Raw genomic sequence first — 22,829 nt, 5'->3', positions numbered from 1 at the left:
AAAAAAAAAAAAAAAAGAGCACATTATACCATCTTGTTCAATCTGTGTAAATGCTGGCAATACTTATTTTGCTGATTCCAAATTTGCTCTTTGCCAGGGCACAATATTTAAAAACATATCCTTGGCAAAGTTTTAAAAGTAGATTTTTCCAGCATGCAATATTTAATATTCAATGGTAACTTATTTGAAAGAATGGATCTTATGTATGAACTGCCACATGAAAAAATTACCCCCAGAGTTAGTAGAGCTTAAAACTACAAATACTGTAATCTCACAGTTTTTGAGCCTCAGGAATCCAACGGCAGCTTTGCCTTTGTATAAAGGTCCCTCACAAGTTTGCAGACAATTTATTGGCTGGAGCTGCAATTTCACCTGGAGACTTGACTGGTGAGGAGAGGATGATCACCTAAGTTCATTCACTAGATTATTGGCAGATCTCATCCCTTAAATCATAGGCTTCTGCACAGGGCTGTCTTAACTCGAAAGAAGACTGTCTCCCTAGGAGTGCGCATATCAAAGACAAAGAGAGGAGAGAGAGGAGCCAGTATAGAAGCCACAGTCCTTGTATAACCTAACATCAGAAACCATACTCTTTGTATAACCTGTTCTCAGAAGTGACATCCCTTCACTTCTGCCATATTCTATTGGCCAGAAACGATTGGTCAGGAATATTCCAGGGGAAGAAATTACACAAGGGTATAAACACCAGAGGCAGAGACTTTTGGAGAACACCTCAGAGGCTGACTCCGTGTAATGTAGAAACCCCTCTTCACATTCTTGGCTTTTAAATTTCTCACATTGCCTGTATGCTGGGATGAGGAGTCTTCAGTGTTCCCAAATGCTAGTACCTAAATTTAATAAGCAATCTAACCAGATAACATTTGGTTGTTAGAAGATCCATTCTAATTTGTGACTACCAATGAACTGAATGGTGTTTTGCCCAGGAAGTAGAGTAGCTAGATCTTCAACCATTCTGCATTTAGGATTCTCAGTCTAACACTGAAAACTTAAGTGACCTCAGATCTCAGATTTTGACTTTATCCTTTTGGAAGAGGATTAAAAAATTCAGTTAATAAGCTGGGTGCAGTGCTTCACACCTGTAATCCCAGCACTTTAGGAGGCTGAGGCAGGCGGATCTCAGCTACTTGGGAGGCTGAGGCAGGAGAATCCTTTGAACCCAGGATGGGGGGGTTGCAGTGAGCCAAGATTGTGCCACTGCACTCCAGCCTGGGCAACAGAATGAGACTCCATCAATAAAAATGTCTGACAGCTATTTATGTAGCTATTTTATTTTATTTTATAATCTATTTATTATAATTAATCTATTATAGTTTAGATATATTATAATATATAATGTTAATTATACTTAATTATGTAAATTATGTAAAAGCAAGTATCTGCTATCCAATATACTATCAAGAGAGTGAAACAAGTTACATGTAAATGTATGATAAGTCTATCTGATGATAGAATTTTTAAAAGATCATTTAAGTCAGTATTTCCCAACATAGATGTGAACATAATAATTGAACTGAAATATTTTAAAATCTAAACCACCTAATTTCACACAAATGTACTAAGTAAGAATTTCTTGGGTGACCCCTGTATAGGAGATGAATTGTAAAGGTGATTCAGATGGGCAATGTGTGTTGAAAGCCACTAAGATAAATGATTACCTTATGTGAGCAATAGAGGGTCTGAGAAAACTACTGGACACCCAAAAGTACCTAAATTATTGAAACCTGAGGTTGAAGGCATTAGAGGGATTCATGCACTGAAAAGGGCAGTATTAGTTACCAAATAATTGATGAATTTACACATTGCACTGTTGTTACTCACTGGAATAAATAAAATTTTCAATTTTCATATATGGCTTTTATGTGTTTCTTTTGAAAATGCACACTGAGTGCTTTCAGATGGCTCTAATTGAGTTTTTCTCTTAAGTTTTCAACATACAATCATCAAGAAAATGTTACTGACAATTATGGCAATATATAGTACGATTTTAAAAAGTAGAGTCTGAATGCCTTCTGATAACTATTGTCAGAAAAATTCAAATGAATCACATTTCAGATCATTGTTACACAATAGCAATTTCAGGGATGATGCGATGTTTTATGTCTGCACTGTATGTTGTGCAACCACTATTCACATGTAGCTAATGAGCACGTGAAATGGAGACAGTGAGACAAAGAAAGTAATCTACTTTATTTTATTTTGTGTTAATTCTTTTAAATTTCAATTACCATAGCTATATGTGGCTAAAGGTAACCTTATTTGAAAATATAACTAGATTTTTTTAAGACAAAATTCTTCAGAAACTACACTTCCATTTATTTGTTATGATTTATCCTTAACTTTGATGATTAAAACTATGTTATCCTTTTTGGTTTCTGCTTCACCCGCAAAAAAGCTGGGGAGAAGTTTTATTTAATTTTCAATAACTCAAATTATTAACTGTAAGGGTTTAAACTCTCTTTGGAATTACAAAGTTATATTTTACTAATTTTATACAAATAAACTTTAAATTGGACACGATATGCTAAGGTGGCTGAGTTTTTCTAATAAAAGTTGCTGAGGAAAGATTGTCCTTTGAAAAAGAGAACCACATTTATTTTAATATTAAAGTCATGATTATAATTTTAAAAATACAGCTGACATTCAAAATACACAAGGCTCAAGTAAACCTGAAGCTGAATACATCCCCTCCTGAATCTAAAATAAAAGTCAAAGTTAAAAATCTGAAAATAAATAGGTAAACGAATAATTTAGCTCTTAGAGGAGAAATAAATTATCAAATTAAGATAAGCAATCAAAAGTGCCTCCCTCACTTTCAAGAGTAAGTTTCAATTATTAAATACTTTTAGTAAGGGCAGCCCAAAGCCTTATTTCTTAAAATGAAACTCTGTAAGTTATAAGTTGCAGCTATGTTAGCTATGTTTTAAAAAATATTTCTAAGAATAAATGATGCATAAAATTTATGAGTAGGATACACAGAAATTGCAGAAACATGTATAATATCAAAACCACAATAAGATATCATCTTGCCCAAGTCAGAACGGCTATTACAGATAACAAATGTTGGCAAGGATGTGGAGAAAAGGGAATGCTTATTCACTGTTGGTGGGAATGTAAACTAGTATAGCTCCTATGAAAAACAGAATGGAGATTTCTCCAAAAACCTAAAAACAGAATTATAATTTTATCCAGCAATCCCACTACTGGATACCTACCCAAAGGAAAAGAAATCATTATATAAAAAAGATACCTACACTTTTATGTATATTGCAGCAATATTCACAATAACAAAGATCTGGAATCAACCTAAGCATCCATCAACAGATGAATGGATTAAAAAAAGGTGGGATATATACACAATGGAATACTATTCAGTCACAAAATGGATGACATCATATTAGTTGCAGCAACATGGATGGAACTGGAAGTCATTATCTTAAGTGACATAAGCCAAAGACAAAAAGACAAATATTGCATGTTCTCATTTACCTAAGGGAGTGAAAAGAATTGATCACATGGAGGGATAGAGTGAAAAAATAGGTTTCAGAGACTGGGAAGTGTGAATGGAGGGGTAGGGGGAAGGATGGAAGGAAGCAGGCTAAAGGGTACATACATACAGTAAGTAAGACAGAAGGAATCAATACAATGTTTGAAAACAGAGTATGGTGATGACAGTTAAAAAAAAAAGTACTGTACTCAGGAGTTAACACTCTAATTACCCTGACTTCATCACTACACTTTACCTACAGGTAACAAAATTTCACATGAATCCCATAAATCTGTACAAATAAAAATATTTTAACAATTTAAAATAGTAGAATTAAAAAAAAATCACTTGGATAAATTGAAAGCTTTGATGTATTTTTTTAAAATCTCACATTTACTTACAGATGTTTGGTTTGGCAAAAATCTTCGAATCATAACTCAGAACAACAGTAGCTGCTAAATATACAACACATTGATACAACTTTAGATTGTTTGAAGCTCTCAAAAATGTTTAGAGGTTCAAACTTTTGTGTTAAAATCTGTTGTATTTGTAATCTTTAATGACTAGATATGCTTTTTATAGACTTTAATTTTTAAATAGGTTTTCTGACACATTTTAATAGAAAATAGAAAAGGTATTTCCCTAGACCTGTAATGTATATGTCTAAAATTCAATTTGTATTTTGTTCCAAAGAAAATGCAGTCAATATATATTAATAAAATGTTATTAAATAAAATTTATTTATAAATTTAATAAAATTAATAATAATTCATTAATTTAATTAACAACAGTATTAATAAAATAAAATAAATTAAATATTATTAACATTTAATTAATAAACTACATGATTAATATTTTATTAATAAAATAACTAAAGTATCAGAAAAAAATCTTAGAAATTATTATTGATTTGTTGCTATGAGAAAGAAGTCAGTAGTTTGGACATAGTCAACACAGTGCATAGCTTGTCTGAGAACTCCTGAGACAGTATTGGTGTTTCTCAGGCTGTGAACGATGGCAGAAGAGCTGCATCAGAAATAACTATGGTGCACCAGGAGGCTTGTACTGTTTGCTTGCATGCTTATACACTGTATTTTTGGAGCAGTTTTACATCGACAGCAAAGTTGAACAGAAAATACAGAGTTCATCCCCTAATTACCGCTTCTCTCCCTCCCTACCACGCATGCACAGCCTCCTCCCCTCCCCCAGCACAGGGGCACAGTTGTTACAGTTGATGAACCAATTTTGTCACATGCTTATCACTCAGAGTCCGTATTTACATTACGGCTCAGGTTGGGTGCTATAGTTTTATGAATTTTGACAAATGTAAAACGGCATGTATCCACCATTACGGTATCATGCAAAATATTTCCACTGCCCTAAAACTCCCCTCGGCTCCATATATTCAGCCTCCGTCCCCTCAATTTAACTGCTTCCTTATTTTTGTGATCTCACTTTACTTCTTTATTACTTCCATCCTCAAGGTAGCAGGTACCTGCGCCACAAGGGACATTATAATGCGGTGATTCGGCACTGTGTGTTAGGGTCCATCTGATGCAGCTAAAAATCACTTTCTGCACTGCTCACTTAGCCATGGACACGTTTCCTAACTCCTCAAAAATCTTAATTTCCTTATTTGCAAAACATACATGCATAGCGTATCTCACATGAGGTTAATGGAGTGCTTACATACGTAAGAAATGTGTCCAGTTCGTGGTAATGAACGTCAGAATGAGGAAGGAAAGAGAGGTGGAGAAGGAATTGATTGTGTGCCAGGCAGAGTGAGGCGACTCTGCACACGTGATTCCACTTGCTCTATGTTGTATTTATATATTACAACTGGTCCTCTGAATTCAAAATATGCCCTTTGAAATCCAATTTAAGCAGACAGCATTATCAAATATGGACACCAAAATCAGGCTTAAATTCCAATATTCATATAAAGCAGTGAATAAAATGTTTCATAATCCCACCCGAAAAAAATTCCAAAAGTATTGTAACAAACTTTTCTACTGTGTAGTATTTTTTTGCTAGAAATTAAACACTTTTAAGAATATATAAATACAATATAGAACAATTGGAATTATGCCCTGTACTAAGCTTTAACATAATGAGCTGTGTTAGTTATTTCATGAAGTTATTTTTTATCTCTGTGCTGTGGGGATTTTATACATTTTTCTGAGTTATGATTTTGAGATAAAGAACACACTCCCTTAACTCAGATGGCCTCGATAAAAACTAAATTGATGTATACAAAAAAGAACAACTTGTGCCTGAGATTATGGGTTTGACACGTAGACACATTTGGATAGTAAATATTAGGGAAGATAAGTTAAAAGACAAAAATTTACATCAGTCATAGGAATTGAAACTACAAACAAAAGGTTTGTTCACTGAAAATATTTGTTTATCAAGTGTATATACGTTGGTAGAGTTACACTTTGGTCTTTCAACTTCTTTCTCGAAGGAGGAGTGTGCCAGGAAATCATATTTCTTTACAAAATTTATGAAACTACGGGTTATAATGATCAGTTTTACATAGAAAGTTATAACTTCATAGCAGACCAGAAACAAACTCATGATTGGTATATTTAAAGAAGAAGCAAAAATGATAAAATATGACTTCATTATTTGGAAGAAGAAAATTAAAATATTGCTTTCTTAATCTGAATTTTGAGACTCAAATTGTATATAAATTATTTAAAGTTTGAAAAACAATCTTTATAGTAAATCCATTAAGGAATCTTGATATATTAAAAATAACTATGTAGTAACAAACACAAAAACAGGCAAGAATCCTTTCTAACATTAAGCAAAATAACAAACTTTTCTGAGCCCCAATATTCTCATAAACATAATCATTTCTGTCTGGCTCATGGACTTATGAGAATCATATAATATTGATAGGAAAGTGATTTGTAAATTATGAGGCTCTACATGGTGCCATTATCATTTACAGTTGTGGCTGTAAATCTCACATATTACAATAGCATTTTGTATAAAATCATTTTTAAAGTTACATACACAAAGAGATGATCATCCTGAATAAACGTCTCAGTTTTGACAGATCAGTAATAAATACAGAGATTTCAAACTTATCACATGTCTAAACATATAATAATCACATTAACATTTTTTAATGTTATCTCACTATCTCAAGAAAGAAAAACCCAAAAGCAAAAACCAAAAAGACAGGTAACAATTACAAATTAAAATCCATAATTTATTTCTAGAATTTGAAATGATTTCATTCTTTTTTGAATTTTTAATATATTCTGTTTATTTTTTAAGAGACAGTGATAGTATTCAGAAAGTATTTAAATTCTATATTTTTTTCTAACACTCAGAGTTTAAATTATCAAATATTTAAAGAAATAAGCCTGGCATAAACAGACAGTTTCTCTAACAAAGGCATCTGTATATTAATTTTCATCATTTTCTAGTGAATGTTTGTTGTTGTTTTTCCCTGTGTTTAAGGATTTGATTTGTTCTCTGATGTAACCATATTCTCTAAGGGAAAAAATAAACACAGATGAGAATCTATCCCTCTTTTAATACCTTTCCTACTGGATTATTTCATAAAAGCTATTAATGCTTTTAATCATGCCTTTACCACAAACATGCTTGAACTGACTGAACATATATGCCAACCTCACTATAGTATTTGGGAGCAGATAACTTGTTTTTTTAGTCTCATGGGTCCACAGATATATACTTAATTTAGGTGATTCAACTGATGAGATTTTGAACTTTTTGAGTTGATAACTTTTGGATAAAATTTTGAACTTTGAATTGATGTTGTAATGGGTGGAGATCTTTTGAGAATTGGGGATAAGTAAATGTGTTTGTATAAAGGGCTGACATCAATATTTGAGGGCTAGCAAGCCGACTGTGGCAAGCAGAATAACAGCCCCCCAATGATCTCCACACTGTCAATTCCAATATCCATGAATATGTTACTTATCTGGCAAAAGACAATTTGACTATGTAATTAATTTATGGATGTTAAGATGTGAGATTATCCTGGAATATCCAGTGGGCTCAATTACATGAGTCCGTTAAAAAAAAGAAATGGCGAAATGAGTTTAAAAATGAAATGAAAAGGAGAAAAATGAAATTCAAAATGTGAGGGACAGAAGGACACAACTCAGCTTCACTGGGTTTTGGAAATGGATGAAAGGGTCACAAACCAGGAATGTGGTTAGCATTTAGAAGCTATGAATGGCTGTCAGCCAACATCCTGACATGCCATGGGGATTTCCGGCCTTTAACCACATATAACTGAATTCCACCAATGAACCAAATGAACAAGGAAATGGATCCTTCTCTAGAGCCTCCAGAAAGGACAGCAGTCCTTCCAGCCCCTGGATTTTAGCTCAGTAAAACTCGAGTTGTATTTCTGATCTACAGAACTATAATATAACAAATTTGTGTCGATTATTTCATTAAGTTTATAATCATTTTAGGGTGGTACTATCAAACTCATAGGAGACCACATAATGACGCAGGCAGGACAGTTAATTAGCCTTGCAGCAAGATTATAAATATGTGCTGTGCTCCATCCATTACAAGGGAATGTCAACTGTTACTGATTCTCTTTTCTCACAATGTTGAAAAATAATTCTATTTCCAGATTAAAGGAAGCATATCATACACCTAGAGCTGGGTTAATCTGCTCTAGCAAATATTCCACACCTGGCACAGCAGCTGCAATCGAGGATACTACCTGGTTGGTTGTGTGGTGGTCCACTATCACATTTCAGGATATGTCTATCTTTTATGCAGTCCGGTTGGTTAAATTAAATAAGCCATCAAAAAGAAAAGGAGTCACCATACCAGCCTAGCTCGTTGACCTTGATCAGCAAGGAAAGGTAAAGTTACCTCTACACAATAAAGGAATAGGTGTGAACCTCAGGGTGATTGACTAGGGTGCTTTTTACTAATCCTTTGCCCTATCATGATAGAATGGACTGATGTAGTAGCCATAGACAGACACAGTTCTGATGATCACATTTCAGACCACTCCAGGATGATGAAGATGTGAGTCTCAATGCTGCATAAGTCACCATGCCCCATCAAGGCAAAAGGGTGATGACAAAGAGGGAAAGAAGAAATATTGGCTGTGGTCCTGGCAATGGAAGTTGCAATTCATCCGGTGAACCTCCCACTTCTGAGTTCTCCCTTCCCATTTTGCCTTTTGGATGTTTGCTCTAATAAAATCCTTGCATGTTTAATTCCATGTTACAATCTTTTTCTCAGAGTACGTACACTGACACGGTTTTCTGCTGGATAATGAATGTCATGTTTTTCCCCTACAACTAAGAGAATCGATTCTGAATGCATATTGTGTACTTTTGTCCTAAGTTATGTTCCAAATTCAACTATTGGTTAAGAAAACAAAATTGACCGGTCTTGGCTCACATGGCAACACTCCAACCTTCAGCTTCTGAAAGAACAAGAATATTGAGATCCCTTAGTGTCTATTGTTCCTAAAACCTCCTACATAGACAGACTTTAAACAACTCAAACATGTCTAGATGATAAGTGTATATTATATCACACTGCATGGCTTTCTAGCATTTAATATGCCCATTGACTATATTTTTATTTTAAATTTTAAAAACTAGCTTGCATGAAGTAATTCATTTATCCTTCAAAAATCTGAAAAAATATATACTTTCTTTTTCTAACCAAAATCTTCTAAGTGTGATCAGTTATATATTAGTTAATTAGTTCCAAGTTTAAGATTTCTGGGTAGTATTCTTTCATTTGCTACCTCTGTCATCTTTTAAGACTTAATAATCAGCAACCTATGACACTAATGGCAACATTAACTTATTACTTATATGCTCTATATTCTTCAGTGGGCATAAAGAGGGGAGAAAGAAAAAGGATGGTTTTAAGTTAATAAAAATATATAAACAAATGAATAAATAAATGTTTACAAATGGTCATTAGGCTACATCTGTTCTTTATTAATCCACTACTTCCCTCTTCATCTCATACTGCCATTTCCTTCACCAGTTTTCAGTTGGGGAACATATGTTATTAAGGTAATAACTGCTTTATTTATGTTATAACTCCTTTAGAAATATTCTTACCACATTGTAATGAGTATTATATGATGTAATATTTTCAACTGGTGAGAGTGCTTGCAGGAGCAGCTATACCCCATCTACTTAATAAAAGACTTAGGGTGACAGTAACTCTGCAGTCAGGACAATTCAAGGATGTGGAGGCCATGTGGAAAAAAAGGATTAGATGATTCTAAAACTGTAGCCCCCTATCAGATTAGGATAATAAAATGATTAATATGTGTAGAGGCACCCAGAGTTCACCAGCCAGCCTACCCCTGGATGTCACGGGCTCACTCATGAGGTACAAGCGATATCTGTACAATAGCTGTCATTTTCCTCTGCTTCCAATCAAGCACTGAAAGGGTAAACTGTTTACATTTGGGCTGTCTAGGCATAATATCCAGATGCTTGAAAATTTGACCACTCAGGCGATGAAGGCTGGTGACCAAGCATGCAATCCCACGTACACCATGTCCCTGACACTTGGAGCGTTGGGCACTAGATTACCTAAGCAGTCATTTCAGACTGCTTTAAATTTATTTTAAATTTTCCTAACCCAGTGCTCACCACTCACCTGCAGGTTGTCTGAACTAGTAAAACTCTTCACCTGGAAAGAAGGAAATACCTGGAAACATGAGAGATGGAGACAGCGTGCTCTTGTTAACTGTCTTGTACTTGGGTGCCCCCAGGAGATGTATCACCAGCCTGCAGATGTACCTCTCACAATGTGTGCTCTCCTCCCTTAGTCTATTGTAATTCTACAGCTACCATCTGTCACCGAATGCACCAGAGGCAGAGGCAGAGGCGGACCATTTTAGCCTGGCCAGGTTACCACTGGAAGACAAAAAAGCTCTCTTTAAAGGGAGTTTCTGCACCTTGGCTAACACTATCTGTTGCAAATGGATCAAAGCAGCAGCGTCCATGGTGCTGCATTCAGTATTCTGAGATCCATTCTCTTGTCTTGTCCTCACTCCCCCAGCTGCTGATGATTTAGGGGATGGGTTACAACATTATGCATGAGTTTTCATTTCCTATTTGTTGTCCCGGCTTCTTCCAGTGTCTCGGAAACAATGCCAGTGACAACTTTCACAACATTTGTGGGTTGAAGGAGTATGGGTTGCTGACAGTGAAGTATGAGGCACAGGTGACATACTTTGAAATCAAGTATAGACTGAAAAGTAGGGATAAAGTTAAGTCTAAGACAAGTTTTGCTCAAGCTGACTTTCCATAAGCAAAACTACCCTCCGACAGAGCACCATGGAAACTGGATACAGCTGAATGTTTAATTAAGACAAGGGATCCTAGTAAAGCAGTGGTTGGCAATCTTTTTCTGTAAAGTGACAGTTAATATTATAAGTGGTAATTTTTTACAGTCTCCATTGCAACTATTTGATTCTGCTGTTGTGTCATAAAAGCAAGATACTATCATGGATGACATGTAAACAAGTAGGTGGCTCAATGAAATTTTATTTGCAAAAGCAGGCGGAGGCCAGAGTTGACCTGTTGGTTGTAGTTTTCTGATCCCTGCAGCAGAGTGACAAGAAAGCAGATTGAAGAGTGAGCATGACTGAGACTTAGCATGATAAGACTTTAACTACAAGGCTTAGGTCCCAGTTCCCAGTCTATACTACAAGGCAGGCAGGTTCTCTCTCAGACTTTTAGTGGAGAAACAAGTATGATAGCAAAGCTTCCTCTGCATCCTTTAGCTTTATCTGCAAGGCTGTACACCAGTCTGATTGTGGTGAGGAAAAAGCTGGGTTCGCCTAATCAATATAAATGGAGTTTGGAACAGAATTAGAGACCAAGGTCATACTATGCCACACAGTTCTAGCTACCAGATTGGATCCCATAACTGCCCATGTCAGAAGAGGGCTGCTGTTTCCTCGGTTTTGCAGCTTAAGGATGTAAAAAAGAACTAGGATTTCGCCCCTGCTCCTGTCTAAATGATGCAGTATCTTTTGGAATCAGGCAAAAGCTTTTTATCCATTCTTGACTTTTCCATGAAAACAGAGCTCCAATAAAATAGCTTTACTGCTCTCTCTGGCCGCCCCTCATCCATTTTATCCCTAGAAAGAAGAAAAACTTTTTTTTAATTAATAAATCAGGAAGAATAAATTCAGGATGCTAGGTTCAGCTCCTTAGTTCTTTTAGTGATTGAACTACCAACAAGAAATAGAAAGCATACATTTCCTCTCCGCTCCTCCATGTCATAAATTTGCACATGAAGACTGTTTCCATTGAGATACATGCACAAATGGTTGAGCATTTTCTGTGTTTTGAAAGAAGTCTCTAATTCCAAAGTTCAGCATTGGAAAGCACAATGGCCCACAGATAAAATCCACACTTTTATCAGCAGTAAAAGTGCTATTTTCCTTTGCCCAACTGATATTCCCCATGTCTGTTCTCCAATTCAATCAGACTTTTGGCAAAAACTGGATGTTACTTATTAGGTCTTCCCCTAATATTCCCAGCAATGTCATTGCCAGACTCAGTCTCGGGGTTAGTAAGCTCTACTGTTCATTCAGGGAGGGCTGTTTTTTAAAAATAAATTAATTAATTAATAAATACCTCAAAACTAAAACAATCAGAACACATGATTCTTTATTTTGGTGGATATAATCTATTTCCTAAACCTAGAGTTTGGGGTAAATTATATAAGCATGATAGAACTTTAGTGGGCTACTCAACAATTACTATCCCAGTAAATAAATCATTAACCATCACCTAAGATGTTTGGGAGTCAAACATTCTGTTTACTACTGAAGCAGTATTGCTTAGTATGAAAATGCATGTGCATTGTTTCTGGTGGTCAAAAGCAAAACCCATCCATACCCAGAGAATTCAGGTAGCCCATTAGAATGGGCAGCATGTGCTACCAGCGTCACCAGATCATAAAATTTCACATAGTGCTGTTTTCCTAAGAACCTACAATTCTGTACCAATGTGTTTGCAAAAACTATGGTAATAGGATCGACTTCTGTGCCCTCTCAGGAAACACAGGAGGTGAAGTTTTTATTGCATATAATAAATCTATTCCAGGATTCCCGTGCTCCAGTCCCTGGGTTTTTTCATTATAACAAGAATTCGGGGTTTTGTGGGAATAATTAGAACTCTCCCAATAGTTTAATTTAGCACATTGAATCTGGAATCTCCGGTAAATGTACTTGCACCAAAAAATTAAGATCTTTCTCTAACGATATTCTCCTCTCATTGATGTAACTCCTTTGAAATGCCTCTGATGCTTGGGTTGGCAGAGAAGGCCAAGTAAAGTGCTGAGTTTCATTTCTCGGTGTCTTCTCATCTTTCCATATTTCACCATTTTCAATCTTCAGGCTCTGACTTGTTCATCATCCATGCACTAACTTTTTATGAGACCTCATAAGGCTGTGAATGAAACTGATATTGTATCTCAGCCACCTGCAAGATCAATAGTTGAGTTCGTTTCTTAAATATCTTAGCCATGGGGCTGGAAGTGATGAGAAATTGTTTTCATGGTTGCAGAAAAGCCATTGGTTTTGGCCTATTGCATGAGCTACAGACTTAAGATTTTGAAAGTTTTCCTCCCCCCTCCCTTTCCTTCCTTCCTTCCTCCCTCCCTCACTCCCTCCTTCCTTCCTTTCTTTCTTTCTTTCTTTCTTTTTCTTTCTTTCTTTTTCTTTCTCTCTCTCTCTCTCTCTCTTTCTCTCTCTCTTTCTTTCTTTCTTTCTCTGTCCACTTCTGCCTAAATATAACATCTACACCCTTACATACAGAATCCCCACCCTAAGTTCCAAATTCTTTAAGCTCTTATCACTGGATCCCTCTATCAGTCAGGGTCCCACCAGGAAACAGAACATTCAAATAGGGAAAATGAGAAAAGTTGATTAAGGAAATATTTTTAAACTTGTGAGCATGATTAGGTGAAACCAATAAGAGATAACTAAGCATCCCAAGTTGGGACTAACAAGAGCAGGGAAGCTGTTACCACCTGTCCTGGGCTATATAGCACCTCCCCACTCCCTCACCAAATTAGTGTCCTTCAAAAAATCTCAGAATGTGCTCTTACTTGGTGCTTTCAGATTTCCTAAGGGTCGTTGCAATTCCATACATTGCACATGTAATTGCTTAAGATGAGGTCATATCCTGAGCAGAGTAGACCCTTAATCCAGTGTAACTAGTGTCCTTAAATGAAGAGCACAAGAGTTACAGAGACAGGCACAGGGTCATCACACCATGTGAGGACAGAGGCAGAGACTGGAGTGATGACTCTACAAGCAAGGCACGCCAAGGATTTCCCGCAACAGGAGAAGCTAAAAGAAAAACATATAAAAGATTGTCTCAGGTCTTCAGAAGGAAATACCTTTGCTGACAACTGATTTTCTGAATTTCCACAGATTTTTGGGAGAGTAAATATCCTGTTTTTAAAATAATTTCCACTTTTATTTTAGATTCATTGGGCAATGTTCAAGTTCGTTACATGAGTATATCCTGTGATGCTGAGGTTTGGGATGATTGATCCTGTCACTCAGGTACTGGACATACAGTATCCAATAGTTAGTTTTTCATCATTTACCCTCCCTCCCTCTCTTCCCCCTCTAAGAGTTTCCAGTGTCTATTGTTGATATCTTTATGTCCATGAGTGCCCAATGTTTAGCACCCAGTTATAAGTGAGAACACGCAGTATGTGGTTTTGTGTTCCTGGGTTAATTGCTTAGCATAATGGCCTCCAGATGCATCTATGTTGCTGCAAAGGACATGATTTTATTCTTTTTTATGGATTCATAGTATTACATGGGTTTTTGTACCACATTTTCTTTGTTCAACCCATATTTGATAGGCATCTAGGTTGATTCCATGTCTTCACTATTGTGAATCATGCTATGATGAACATCTGAGTGCATGTGTCTTTTTGGTAGAATAACTTGTTTTCTTTTGAACATATACACAGTAATGGGATTGCTCAGTTAAATGGTAGCCCTGTTTTAAGCTCTTTGAGACATCTCCAAATGCTTTCCACAGAGGCTGAACTAATTTACATTCCCACCAATAGTGTACAAGTATTCCATTTTCTCCACAGCCTTGCCAGCATCTGTTGTTTTCTGACTTTTTAATCATAACCATTCCGATTGAGGTGTGAGATGGTATCTTATTGTAGTTTTGATTTGCATTTCTCTGATTATTGTGATGCTGAGCACTTTTTCATGTCTGTTGGCTGCTTGTATGTCTTCTTTCAAGAAGTGTTTGTTCATGTCTTATGCCCACTTTTTAATGGGGTTATTTCTTTTTTGCCTGATGAATTGTTTAAGTTCTTTATATTATCTGTCGATTTAAGCCACCCAGTTTGCGGGCTTTATTACAGCAGCCACAGGAAACTATGACATCACCCACAGGGCCAAGGAAGGAACTGGCTATAAAGAAGAGGCCCCCTTTACAGAAACTGTGGCCCTTGGTAGGGAAATACCATATTGTAATTCTGTAGCCTGGCAGGGATGGACCCAGGGAACAAACACCTCACTTTTCTGTGGTCCAATCTTCCACCAGTGCCTACTCTGGGTGTAACGTAACCAAAAGCTTGAGAGAACCTGTTGACATAGTTCTTAGAGATCAGCCTTTCAGGCAAAAAGCAGTGTGAGGAAAGGTGGAGAGCATGTCTGGAGAGGCCAGGAGAGCTCTCTGCATATCCCCCAAAGCCCTGTCTTTCAAAGCACACTTTATGTCATATGTTTAACAACTATTTTTCCACTGTGTTTTATACCAGTATATCTAGTACCTGAATTCTGGGCAAGGCAGAAAAATTTGGTTAAGCACAAATTTTGTGCTTAAACCAAAAATTGACAAGCACAAATGTGATTCAGTGGTTATAATCACTGTAGAAATCATACCACTTAAAAGACTTGTTAGAATACCATCACCACTGCTACACATGTGATGTGTACCCTGTAACCATGGCCAATTCTGATGCTGGTCTTGGGATATCACTCCTGGCATTTCTGGTTGGATATTAGAGTCCAACTTTGAAACTCGGACAACTGCTACTTGATAATAGTATTGAGATGGAGATCTCTTGTGTTTGTTTTTCAAATGCAGTTAACCACCCCCATCTCTCTCTCTCTCTCTCTTTCTCTCTCTGTGTGTGTGTGTGTGTGTGTGTGTATGTCTCTTTTGCATTATTATTTTTTCCACATTCTTTTCCAGAGTAGGATATGCATCTGATTCAAGTTTAGGTCACACTATTTTGCTCTAATTTTGAGGACTAAGAAATGTAATTTGGGAACTTTTTCAGCATTCATAGTGAGAAATAGGTTTCTGCCCCAACCAAATGTAAGAATAAGGTATGGTGACTGGGCATAAAAAATTACACTTCTAACAATTTTTCTTATTACACAAGAATCTACATGTATTATTCATATCCCTCTTTTTCCAGAACATTGTTAATACTAAATTAATTTAAAATATTTTATCTGAATTGAGCTGAATTAATTACATAATGGATTTTTGAACAATAAATATTAAATAAGGTATTTCTGATTTTCAAATATATGCTTCTCACATACATCTCTGGTATCTCTGAAATTATATGAAAATTTCAATATTCTGTAAAATTAATAAATGTTTATTTTAACAGCTTACAACATAACTTGGCTAAAAACTGAGAAAGTTTGAAAACTGCTTAGAATCTAATAAAATGTTTCATTAAAACATTATTCTCTGTGACTTAACAGACCTATCATTTAAATCTTAGAAATAAAATTTTAGTTACACAAAAATTCTGATAATTTCTATATTATTCCATTTTTCCTACCTAAACTTTGAAATTGAAAGCCCCTTTAGGAATCACTTCACACTAGTATTACTTCAGATAACACCAATGAAACATTTACTCCTATCAGCTATGATGAACAGGGGACTTAAATACTTGGTGTTACTCAACTATCTAAAATTCCCTCAAGTTTATCCTCAAGAATCAATTTGAACAACACCGACTCAGAAAGATAATGTTCCTTCCCTAAAGAGGTCAGAGAGTGAATCTACACTGGGACTAAGGCCATGCCTTCTGGCAACCATATACATCCATTATCATGGGACTGTCCACCTGCATTATCATAGGACCACCCATCTCTATTATCATGGGACCATCCACCTCTGTTATCATGGAATCATCTACCTTCAGTATCATAGGACCAACTATCTCCTTCACCCTAGGACCATCTACCTCTACCATTATGAGACTACCTTCAACATCATGGGATCAACTACTTCCATCATCTTTGGACCATCTCTCTCCATCATCAAGAGACCATCTACCTCCATCATCACAGGACCAAATACCTCCACCATCATAGAACCAACTACCTCCATCATCCTGGAACCATCTACCTTCATCATCATAAAACCAACTACCTTCATCATCATGAGAGCAACTGCTTTTATCATCATGGAATCTCCATCTCCACCATCACATGGGACAATCTACCTTCATCATTATGAAACAACCAATTTACCACCATCATCATAATCATCAATGAGGCCCAGACACTCACCAATTCCTGCCCTCTAAGACCTGTAGTCACATTACCGCTGTCTTGAATTCACGATGACTTTTTATGCCAGTTGAGGACAGTCATCAAGGCACCTCAGACTTCCAGGTCTTTAATTATCTGAGCTGTAAGCCTCTTCGTGTCTCTTCAGACATTTATTCTCTATTTTTTATATATATATTTCTCTCCAATCTCTAAAATTTCTGTATGTTCTGAAATTTGGGGACCATGGTCAGCAACACCCCTATATCCCAATTCCACTCCCTGAATGACTTCTTAACCTAGATTTGCTCTGATGATGCTGCTTCCCCTGAAGCCTTCTCAGGGCGACTGATTTTCTTCTGAATCATCTTATGTCTCTCTGGACAAGAGGTGAGTTAGGGCATTCCTAGCTTTTCGTGACAACTTTCAGAATATTCATTCTCCTTAGTTTAAAATAATGATAATATTATATCACCAACTAGTTACATTACTGTTGTCAACTGTTAATGCTTGGGTCATATTTCTATATTTATGGACATTTTGCTTCCGGGCTAATATAATTTTTATCAAAAATTACCTCTGCCTCAAGTATTGGCAATTTCAATCTATGTGTAGATGCGATTTCCTGTACTCTGACCCTCTCACTCACTGTATTCCTCTCCTCTGTAAATCTTGCCTTTCCCCTTGTACTTCCAGGATGTGTCAAAAAAAATTACTGTTATCTATAATATAAACTGCAAAGCATCTCTAATTACTTGCTAACCACCTATATTTTCAGCTAACTTCTGATTGTATCTTGTTCCTAACAATCCTCTTACCCAACAAAACATGTAATGAATTAATTATCCCATTCTTTCATTGTTTCTTATCCCCTTCATGGTGAGAAATATAGCTTAAATTTCAGGTCAACTTTTATACTCCTTTCCTTGCCCCCATCTTTCTTGATGGGGCAAAAATCTAAGTCTATTCAGATCACACCTGTATCATTGCCATTGAAGGTGGCTGGAGGAAGACACAGAATCGGTCTGATTCATCTCACCTTAAAAAAAAAAATCATGATTATGAACCTGCATGGTCTTATAATGCTATCTGAAAGTTACACTAAATGTTTCAAGTTTATTCATTCTCCTTCTTCATTGATGTTGAAATAACCTCACATCTTCTTGAACCTCAACATCTTCCCACCCACTTCATTCAGCTGAAAATGTTGCATTGTTCTTAACTGAGAAAAAAGAGAAACTCCGTAGCTTCCATTCCATACCGTTGAACCTACCTAACAACACCTGACTCCATATTCCCTACACACCTCCAACAGTTGATGAGATATTTCTGTTATTTTCTAAAGACCACTTTTCTACTGCTTACTAAATTTGAATCTTTTCTCAGATACATAGTTCCAAGCAATCCTCAGTTCTCTCTTTTACGACATTAAATGTTGCCTCTCTATTGGATCGTCTCCATTAATATAAATGATTAATTTTATGTTCTCCTTTAAAAACAAACAAAAACCCTAAAACCTTTTCTTTATTCCACTTCCTTGCCATCTACCACTCCATTCTCTGTTCCTGTTGCTGCAAATATTTTTGAAAAAATATTATCTGTTTCTAATTACTCGCTCCAGTCCCTTTAAACCCATCTCTCCATGAAAAAAAAAATTCTGCTTTTAACAAGATCATCAATGATCTTAATGTTGCTAAAACCAATGGCCAGTTCTCAGTCCTAACTTATTTGGACTAAAGACAGAAATTGGCACAGTTGACCACTTCTTCTCCTTTAAGCAACTCTCTTCACCGGGCTTCCAGGACACAACACTTTCTTGGTTTTATTTCTACTTCACTTGGGTCACTCTCCCTCAGTTTATTTAATGGGTTCTTCTCTCATACTTGACTTCTTAATATTGCAGTGTCCCACTGTTTAGTCTTATCTCCTTTATCTTCTATGTATTATTCTATGTTTCATCCAGTTCCAAGGCTTTATGAATCATCTCTGTGCTGATGTCTCTCGTAATCGTATATCCTGCCTAAGTGTCTAAGCCTCTGCAAACTCATGTATCCAACCCACTGCTTGACATTTCCAAACAGATATCTCAAATTCCACATAACCCCAACTGATGCCTGGTCTTCCTTGAATTTTTCACCACAGGCTTCTACAATTCAGATGAGGAAATTAAAATAATTAAGTAATTAAAATTGTTCACCTAAAATATTAGAGACTTCTTTAATTCTTATTTCTCTTACGACGCCCCCAACCAATCAAAGAAAAACATTTAAAAAAATAAAACTCAGAACAATCTACATACAGAAGTGAAGCACTCCTCACCGTCTGATCTCCACCCCTCTGACATGAGCCACCATCCTAAATTCCCCAGGTTACAACATCACCTTCTCACTACTACTCTGCTTGCTATTTCTCACAGAGAACCAAGTGAGCTTCCTGTATTAGTCTGTTCTCAAGCTGCTAATAAAGACATACCGAGACTGGGTAATTTATAAATAAAAGAGGTTTAAGTGACTCACAGTTCAGCATGGCTGAGGAGGCCTCAGGAAACTTACAATCATGGTGGAAGAGTAAGCAATCACGTCCTTCTTCACGTGGTGATAGCAAGAAGTGCGAGTAAAAGGGGGAAGAGCCTCTTATAAAACCTTCAGATCTTGTGAGAAGTCACTCACTACCTGCAAATCAGCACATGGGATAACTGCCCCCATGATTCAGTTACTTCCCACAGGGTCCCTCCTACAACAAGTAGGGATTTTGAGAACTACAATTCAAGACGACATTTGGGTGGGGACACAGCCAAACCATATAACCTTCTAAAGTGTAACTCGGATTAGGTCATTCCTCTGCTCCAAACTCTTCTGTGCCTCCCCTTTAATTCAGAGTAGAACCAAAGTCCTCACCATGGACTGTGAAGTCCAACAGGATCTGGCCTCTCAAATACTTCTCACCTCACCTCCTCCTTCTCATGATCACTGGCTCACATTGACCTCACCCACAATGGTATTCTGGTCATTCCTCAATCACAGATTGTTCTCCTTTTTAGATGGGCTGTACTGGCTTACTTCTCTGCCTGGAACAACCTCTCCCTCGAAATCCTCACCTTCCTTTTTATTAGTATTTTTTGTGGTCAAATGATATCTCCATGAGTTCATTCCAAGCATCCTAGATACTACAACGACCTCCTCCTTCTCTCCCTTGGTGTTCTTGATCCTCCTTTACCCCACTCCACTTGTTCTTTATTCCATAGCACATATCACAGACCAGAAAATTGTAAAACGTATTTGTTTTAGGCATATTTTAATTGATCTGTTTCTCAATGCTAGAATATTACTTCTAAAAGCAAGAATCTTTACTCATTTTATTTACCAATACACCCTAAGGTCTGAAAAGTGCTGGTCTCATTATAGTGCTCAGTAAATATTTGGAACTAATATATCACATTTCACAGGTTGAGACAAAAGTTAACCTTTTGAATTGAAGCAAAGAGGAAAATGCCACTCCTAGTATGTTTCACTCTGAACAACTGGAAGTATTCCCAGGTGTAGAAGGTTATATTTCTTATCACAGAAAAGATATCTAACTAATTCACACAGATATTATGTTCCCTGCTAGAAAGCACCATATATCTTAGACGTCCGGAACAGACCATGTTTTCAAATTATCAAGAATTAATTTACCACTTCAGTAAGAATAAGCACTCTCAGATCATGTAACACTGCGTTGTTACAGAACCTCATCCTTAGTGTTTTATAGAACTTGATTTCTTAAACTTGTCATGAATTGTTCAACATTCTTATCAGCTTTAGCAAACTGTTGAATAATGCTTTTCTGCATATGGCTTTACCTAAGATCCTCAATACAATTTTATTTCATGACATTAAGGGAGGTAACAGACAATGCGTCACAATTTTGCATTTTTATTAACTGTGCTTGGGGGAAAAAGCCACATAATCAGACCAGAAACTCCTCTCCAAAACTATTGTCTTATATTCCGAAGGAAAAATCTCAAGAAGACTGTGATATTTTAGAAGCCTAATTCATATGAGAATACATTTATAATTTTAAAGAAATTATTTGCGTGTCCCTAGATTGTAAATTCTTGGAAGTTGTATCCATATTTAGACTCCCCTTTTCCTGCCACAGTTTTTTTTTTTTTTTTTTTTTTTAACAGCACTGGTGTGTGCCCAGTAGGCACCAGGAAAAGGGTTGATGATAATAATGTTCAAAAGTAAAATTACATTGTCTTCAAGGCATTATCCACAGTAACGGCACATTCTATTCTTATTAGTGCATTATATCTTGATAAAAAATTTGTCTCAATAAGCCTGTAGCACTAACTTACTTGAATTGATTATATGTATTACAGTTTAAATGGTTTTCATCTGACCCATTTTAAATTCATTGCTTTATAATTTCTTTATGAGACAGGATAAGTAGGAGTAGGCAAGAGGATTCTTTTCTATTATGCTTTAATTTTTATATGTCAAAGCACATTTTCCACACGTCAAAGTCAGTTAGGTCGATTTTCCACAGCTGAGAAAATTATTTAAAACATTAAAAGGTGGTAAATTAGATTTATTTACTGAATTTTGTGAATTCTTACATTCTTTTTCACAGGAATAGTACTTACTAACCAGGACTCAATTTAAAGGAAAAAAGTTAATGCTGCTTTTAAAAGCAATGTCTTTTATAATTGCCTTTATAGTAGTTTAAAATTATTTGCTTCATAGATCTACTGGTTGTCTTCTCTTTATCTAAAGTAAACATCATGAATCTTTCTAATTTCACTTATAAATCTACCTCATATCTTGTACTTTTTGTCATTCTGTCCTTAGGTTGTTTGTTAAGACATATGTGGGTTAATCGTAATTATTACATAAACAGCATGCACTTTCCATAATGAGCCCCCAAGAGGCCACCTGAGTTTCCCTCTCCATTTTCTGTAAGGACTGATAGATTTGCAAATAAACTATTTAGAAACAATATAAAATAAAAAAAATTTAACCTATCTTTCTTTTGATTTGTTTTGTGTTTTTAGAACAACTTGTTCTTCAGTGCTTTGATCATGGAGTTTATGTACAGAGGTCATGCAGTAGGAGATTAATAGCTGAAGCAGAAGCGATTGTCATGTTTCAGTCTCAGGGTGAATCACGTTTTGCTTGTCAGTAAATAAGCCTAAAGTAAATTTTTTAAAATGTTCCTGTCTATTGTCTGTTCTCAGTTTCTCATTTTATTATTTACTTCTCGAGAGGCAATATTGTTTATATTTTATGAATTCAAGTTATTTTCCAATAGTGTTAGATGATCAAAAGCCTGCTTCTTAACAATATTTCATTGACAACTAATGACTGTGAGGATTCGTATCATACACGTTGACACATCCAGTCTCCAGCTGTAAACACGTATCTTTATACATAGAGCTAGTGATTGTATCTGTCAATATACAGTACATATACACTAGCTACGTGTATGTACATATATAACCACCATATCTGTATACTGAAAGACATATTGTACCTGTCAAGATACTATATATATTTATATATTATGCATATATGTACACATTAGCTATGTGTGTATATTAAAAGTATATAGTATCTTCACAGGTACAATCACTATGTGTGTATATATATGTGTATGTGTGTATATACTAGCTATATACACACTATGTATACACATAACTAGTATATATATACACACATATGTTTTATATATACATGCACACATAGCTAATGATTGTGTCTGTGAAGA

This window comes from Mandrillus leucophaeus, unplaced genomic scaffold (genome assembly GCF_000951045.1).
Source record: "Mandrillus leucophaeus isolate KB7577 unplaced genomic scaffold, Mleu.le_1.0 Scaffold16, whole genome shotgun sequence".
In the NCBI taxonomy this organism is placed as follows: domain Eukaryota; kingdom Metazoa; phylum Chordata; class Mammalia; order Primates; family Cercopithecidae; genus Mandrillus; species Mandrillus leucophaeus.
This window is presented reverse-complemented; position numbering follows the sequence as displayed.